Source organism: Epinephelus lanceolatus, chromosome 3 (assembly GCF_041903045.1).
Source record: "Epinephelus lanceolatus isolate andai-2023 chromosome 3, ASM4190304v1, whole genome shotgun sequence".
Classification (NCBI taxonomy): domain Eukaryota; kingdom Metazoa; phylum Chordata; class Actinopteri; order Perciformes; family Serranidae; genus Epinephelus; species Epinephelus lanceolatus.
The window spans coordinates 34,294,840-34,301,990 of record NC_135736.1 but is presented as its reverse complement, the minus strand read 5'-3'; the positions used below and the strand labels follow the sequence as shown (position 1 = coordinate 34,301,990).

The 7,151-nt window shown below is 43.3% G+C and overlaps 1 pseudogene; it reads left to right on the top strand.

Moving 5' to 3' along the window:
- The first annotated feature begins 3,274 nt into the window (after nt 1-3,274).
- On the top strand, nt 3,275-3,366 carry LOC117256087 (U2 spliceosomal RNA; annotated as a pseudogene).
- The last annotated feature ends 3,785 nt before the right edge of the window (nt 3,367-7,151 follow it).

Genomic DNA, 7,151 nt, shown 5'->3' with positions numbered 1-7,151 from the left:
AGATGTTCACGAGCAGCACAGTGTTGCCATCAGCTGATTCCCCAGTTGTGTGTATATGATGTAACAATGAAAAAAATCTTTAACAAAGCAAACATGGGCATTCAGGGACAGACGCAGGGAAACTACTGTAGTAGCTGCAGAGTATATTGTGCATTGTAATGCTGCCTTCAGTCAGGGATTTTCTGTCATTTACGTTCACTGCTGAACCCAAGCCCATGAAGGCAGCCATGCGCTATACTGTACTACCCTGTATTTTGCAAGACAAGAACTACAAGGCTGATTGTGGTTTGGAAATGCAAAGAGTAAAACATGATGCATTTTTATTATAATTTAATGCAACCTATATACATCCACTATCTGTGACCGCTTATCTTTTTACAGGGTTGTGGAGCTGACCCCAGCTGACACTGGGCGATAGGCAGGGAACACCTTTGACAGGTTGCCAGACTACCACAGGGCTCAAACATTAGCCCTTTTTAAACAGGAAGTGTGCAAATTTGCAGGAAAGCCCAATCAGTCTTCGTTCTGCATTGGCAGTGTGAAAACAAAATCAGGGAGTGCAGCAAAATGCCACCTACCTACTTTTGTTTATACAGAATGTGCCTTTATCGGGGCAATGGGGGGGCGTGAGCAAGTAACAAAACGTGTAGCTCAGCGTGTGACATAAACAGTGATGTGGGAGGGAGCGTAAGTCGGCCCGTTCTTCACCGTCCCCGTCATCTGACAGTTAATGGCCTCTTCGTTTGCGAGGACAAGGAGGGCACACAATTCCTTGTCTCCCCAGTTGCTCATCTTTACAGTGTCTGTCAAGTTTGCGTTTCCCTCTTGCTACTAGCTGCTCACTAATTCCTGCTATCAGCAGTTTCTTGTTTATCCACCACCAGTGGGTCGCACGTGCAGCGTCATCAACAGCTCCTCCCACAAGTCTTCAACAGCCCCTCCCGTTGCAGAAGGCCGCCTTGGTCTTTTTAAACTAAAAGGGTTCCACCAATGTGTCTACCCTACGAGGCGGAAAACTGGGCACCTTGGATCAACTTGCCAATCCAGCTCTGTGTGTCTAAACGCTCGCAGCTTGCCGGCAAAACGGCCCAACATTTGCGGAAAATCTGGCAGTGTAAAAGGGGCTATAGAGACGGACAACCACTCATGCTCACATTCACACTGGTGGGCAATTTAGAGTCACCAGCTAACCTCACCTTCATGTCTTTGCACTGTGGGAGGAAGCCGGAGTAGCTGGGAAAACCCACGCTGACACTGGGAGACCATGCAAACTTCACACAGAGGAGCCCCAAGCCCGGGGTCGAACCTTCTAACAAACCATGCTAACCACTGCACCACCACGCCCCACTAATCCAAAGCCCATGATAAACAAGGTGCACTGGGCAGAGGAATCTGTTTCCTGTCGCTGGTGATTAAATTATTGCAAGAGATGGAACGTTAGTAAGTAAATGTACTACTTAAGTCCAAACCTAAGGCACTTGTCTGTTACTAGTTTTTCCACTTTATGCTGTGAAATATACTTTTTACTTAGCTAAATTTATTTGACAGCTGGAGTTACTTTCCAGACTATTATTTTACATAAAAAAATAGCCTAATAAATTATGCAACACATTGTTAAATATTAAATCAGTGGTTTCCAAACTTTTAGGCTCCTAACTCTTTCAAACAAAATAATGTCTAGTTTGGGACTCATATCACGTATGAGATGTGAGTGTGAGATGTTAGCAGTTCCACCAAAAAGAAATTTCCCCTCTGAACTTGTATGATGTTTATTTAAATAACTGTTTGAGGCCCGAAGAGGTCAGATTCTTCAAAGAAATTAATGATTTGTGAAAAGTACAAAAGCTGTATGTGGCAGAAGTTTGTTTTTTCCTTCTTTCATCTTCCATAAACCATGTCATGACCCCTTGGATTTATTATGTAACCTTTGGGAAGAGGCCCGACCCCTGGGTTGGGACCACTGGTCTAAACTAGCTATAACTATATATGAAGTAGTTAAAACTAGGTTCACCTCAAGAATCTACAACAGGTAAGCGCTGCTTATACGTTTAAACATCAGTATTATTAATCTCATATACAGGCAAATAGCTAATCAGCCAATCACATAGCAGTAACTCAATGCATTTAGGCATGTAGACATGGTCAAGATGACCTGCTGAAGTTCAAAACGAGCATCAGAATGAGGAAGAAAGGTGATTTGAGTGACTTTGAAAGTGGCTGGTCTGAGTACTTCAGAAACTGTTGATTAACTGGGATTTTCACACACAACCATTCCTAGGGTTTACAGAGGATAGTCCGAAAAAGAGAAGGTATCCAGCGAGCTGCAGTTCTCTGGGTGAAAATGCCTTGTTGATGCCAGAGGTCAGAGGAGAATGGCCAGACTGGTTCAAGATGATAGAAAGGCAACAGGAACTCAAATAATCACTGGTTACAACCAAGGTCTGCAGAAGACCATCTCTGAACCAACAACACGTCCAACCTTGAAGCAGATGGGCTACAGCAGCAGAAGACCACACCAGGTGCCACTCCTGTCAGCTAACAACAGGAACCTGAGGCTACAGTTCACACAGGCTCACCAAAACTGGACAATAGAAGATTGGAAAAACGTTGCCTGGTCTGATGAGTCTCGATTTCTGCTGCCACATTCAGATGGTAGGGTCAGAATTTGGTGTAAACAACATGAAAGCATGGATCCATCCTGCCTTGTATCAATGGTTCAGGCTGGTGGTGGTGGTGTAATGGTGTGGGGGAGATTTTCTTGGCACACTTTGGGCCCCTTAGTACCAACTGAGCATGGTTTAAACACCACAGCCTACCTGAGTATTGTTGCTGACCATGTCCATCCCTTTATGACCACAGTGTACCCATCTTCTGATGGCTACTTCCAGCAGGATAACGCACCATGTCACAAAGCTCAAATCATCTCAAACTGGTTTCTTGAACATGACAATGAGTTCACTGTACTCCAATGGCCTCCACAGTCACCAGATCTCAATCCAATAGAGCACCTTTGGGATGTGGTGGAACAAGAGATTCACATCATGGATGTGCAGCCAACAAATCTGCAGCAACTGCATAATGCTATCATGTCAATATGGACCAAAATCTCTGAGAAATGTTTCCAGCACCTTGTTGAATCTAGAATTAAATCAAAAGGGTGTCCAACCCCATACTAGTAAGGTGTGCCTAATAAAGTGGCCGGTGAGGGGTATAAAACAAATACTGTGTACAAATAAACACGGGTGATTTTTCACCATACAGCTAATAATACTTATTAGCTTCTCGGCCTTTTGGCTAAGATCAAGTGTAGTATCTGTTCTGGGGCGGCAGTAGCTCAGTCCATAGGGACTTGGGTTGGGAACCGGAGGGTCGTCTGTTCAAGTCCCCGTCCGGACCAAAATATGGAGCGTGGACTGGTAGTTGGAGAGGTGCCAGTTCACCTCCTGGGCACTGCCGAGGTGCTCCTGAGCAAGGCACCGAACCCCCCAACTGCTCGGAGCGCCTGTCATGGGCAGCCCACTCTGACATCTCTCCACTTAGTGCATGTATAGGTCCTGTTTGTGCATGTGTGTGTTCGGACCTGTGTGTAATTGACAAACAGAGTGAAAAATTGAATTTCCCCTCGGGGATTAATAAAGTATATAAAATTAAATTAAATTAAATTAAAATGTACTTTCACTTAAGTAACATTCTAAATGGGGTTTTACTTTTCACATTGTGATATTCTCCCCCAGAAATTTTTTAGCATCAAGAACTTCTTTTAACTTTCTTACATCCTGATAAATTTTCATACACCAATATGTGCTTTTTCAGCATCATTTTGGTGGAAATATGTTTATGTATGTAAAGGAGAACACAAAATTTAGGGGGCATGTGAAATTTCTAAAAATAAAAATATAGAGGCGTATAATGAGGTAAGGCTCTCGGGCATTCTGTATAGCTTCCAAATATTTGTTCTCCTGTAGATCACCTTTTCTCATTTAATGTTATCTCTGCTGAGTCAACAATAATGTAGGCATAACTTACTTCTCCTCCTCCTATCCTCCTATGTGTGTTTTGTTTGGGTAAGTGACCTCCTTAATTGTGCATGTGGCACCTATTCATGTCAATGATACATTAATTCATTTTAATGAATATATAACCTCTCGGATTTTAATAGCTCATATGTCTTTAGCAAGATTTGTGCACATTTAAAATACAGCCCGTTCCACATATCAGTGTTCACTGGGATGTGGGGAATAAGGTAATATCTATAGTAGTAAGAAAATATGATTGTAATTTAATGAGAGTCAAGTCATATTTCAAGAAAAAAATCCGCCTGCCCTACAGTCTGCTCTGCATTACATTTTTCAGTGTCTGACATACAGAGCCCCATTTGGGAATCTCCCTGGATGAGACACAGCTTACGCAAGCAACTGTGCACTGCTCTTAATTGGAGGTGTAAAACTGAACCTAACAGAGGACACTTATGATCAGAAATAAATCACACAACTGTAGTGATTATTGTCCACACAAATGTTAACTTCACTATAAAGTGAACCGCGCCTTACAAACAGCTGTGGCCATAGCCTCTCACATGTTAACCAGAAACAGCAAAGCCAATCATTTAAGTAATCGTAGGTTAGGGGGGTGGGATTTGTAGAACAAGATCTGTTAACCATTTCTAAATAAACTACAGTGACTAGACACTGACGGACAACAGCGGTTAGAGTTTAATATTTGATCAAAAGTATTGCCAAGGACAATTCAGTAGTTGCTGGATATTGATAGGGACATGTTCCTAGCTCCTTACCAAGTTGTGCACCAGAGAGAGTTACTGCATCAAGCGAGGGAGTTCAAGTATCTCGGGGTCTTGTTCATGAGTAAGGGTAGAAAGGAGCATGAGATGGATCGGTGGTTTGGTGCGACTTCTGCAGTGATGCGGGCATTGTGCCGGGCCATTGTGGTGGACCATTTACTTGTCCATCTACGTCCAACCCTCACCTATGGTCATGAGCTCTGGGTAGTGACTGAAAGAATAGGATTGCAGATACCATCGGCGGAAATGAGTTTCCTCAGGAGGGTGGCTGGGCTCAGCCTCGGAGGTAGGGTAAAGAGTTGGACATCCGGAGGGAGCTCAGAGTAGAGCTGCTTCTCCTATGCACCAAAAGTGGTCAGTTGAGGTGGTTCGGGCATCTGATCAGGACGCGTCCTCTGCGCCTCCTGTTGGAGGTGTTCCAGGCACATCCCACTGGTAGGAGGCCCCAGGGCAGACCCAGAACACGCTGGAGGGATTATATATCCCATTTAGCCTGGGAACGCCTTGGGGTCCCCCAGGAGGAGCTAGAAAGTGTTGCTGGAGAGAGGGACGTCTGGGGTGCTTTGCTTGGCCTGCTGTCCCTGTGACCTGCCCCAGGATAAGCGGATGAAAATGGATGGATGGATGGATGGATGGATGGGTGGATGGCATGTAGCAAATTTACAAAAATACTGAAAAAATTAAGTATGACTATAGAATGATAACTGCATAATCATGACATGGTGTGTACTGGCTAAAATCATACATAATTCTTGTCAATCGGAAATATGGGCATTCTTTTTTTCTTTTTGTCTTTGTTTTACTTACAAATCTTAAAAACTGAAAAGTGGATAGCTTCAAATACCTTTGTGTCCACATCACTGTAGGCCTGACCTGGGTGCTAAACACTGACTCAGTGGTGAGAAAGGCAAGGCACAGACTATTTTACCCGAAACGCCTAAGGAAATTCAAGATATCTCCTTAAATGCTGAGGAATTTCTACTCCTGCACCATCGGGAGCGTCCTGACGGGGAACATCACTGCCTACTACAGAAACAGCACCAAACAGGACTGCAGGGCCCTGCAAAGAGTGTTTCATTTAGCTGAACACTCTATAGGCGCTGCTCTAGCCTTCATAAAGGATATTTAAACCAGACGAATCTTTAAAGATCCTAACCACCTGGGTAACTGCCTTTTCACCCTGCTGAGGTCGGGGAGAAGGTAGCGGTTACACCAGGCCAGCACCGAGAGGCTCAGGAAGAGCTTCTACCCTCAGGCCACAAGGATCCTAAATGAAGGCCCTGCTTAAATCCAAACAATGACAGTATTTATTACTTTCACTACTATATATTGACAGAGCTGGCATTTCATTTTACTGAAATCATATTTTTATTATTTTACTGACGTAGAAGTAGATTGCTATGATTTGTAAGGAAAATGAAATGTAGGCTCATATCCTGCTTTAGGGCGAACCCGTCACAGAAAGTTCACTTATGTAACATGAGGGTTGGATGTGTAGTAGTTGGGTCACTCCTGTTGAGAGTACACAGTGGGATAGAGATAGATATTCTCTTAAGGAGCACTTTACTATTCTCCACACACAAGCAGCTTCACAATAATCACATTTCCTGGTTACACTTCCTTGTTATGGGTCACATGTCTCTTAACTAACCAATAGGAAGCTAGAAGGACTTGGACTGAGGTGAATGTGTGTAAGAATTACTGAGGCAGATCCAGCGAATTACTTTATTGTTTTAACGATGCTGCTGCAAATATTTCAACATATAAATATGTAAATAATAATTGTGAACACAAATGTGTAAAAAGTTAAAGGAGAAGTCCAGTATTTTGCACTTTGAGTCCCATTTTTGGGTTGTTTATGATGAAATAGAGTGGTTAAGACCAAAATTGTGATGATTGCTCCTTTTCAGAGAACTTGGCTTTCCCCTGCTGCCTATGGCCATGTGTGAACCTGTCCTAAAAACACCCTACACGTTCGTTTTCAAAGCCATGAAACTCACCGAGTGGTCAGTGGTGTTGGTGATGTTCTGACATAAAAATCGTAGCAAACTGTGGTTTCTGTGATGATTTATTTGACATTTTGTCTACTCCATTCATTTTCTATGGGAAGCCTCATTGTCCGTTGGTAGTAATCCGCCACCCGAAACAGAAAGGGGGTTGTTTACGACAAGGTTGTAGTCATTGTAGTCTTTTAGCTCAGCGAAAGTGCCAGCTCGACAGTGCTGTGCGTGCTCCCTGAGGAAGAACGAGAACGAACGCAAAAGTTTTGTAATAAGTTTAAACAACTGCACAATGGATTACTCGCTTGTAAACAACATTTACAGTACAATGCCTTTGAACACAACGTCAACCT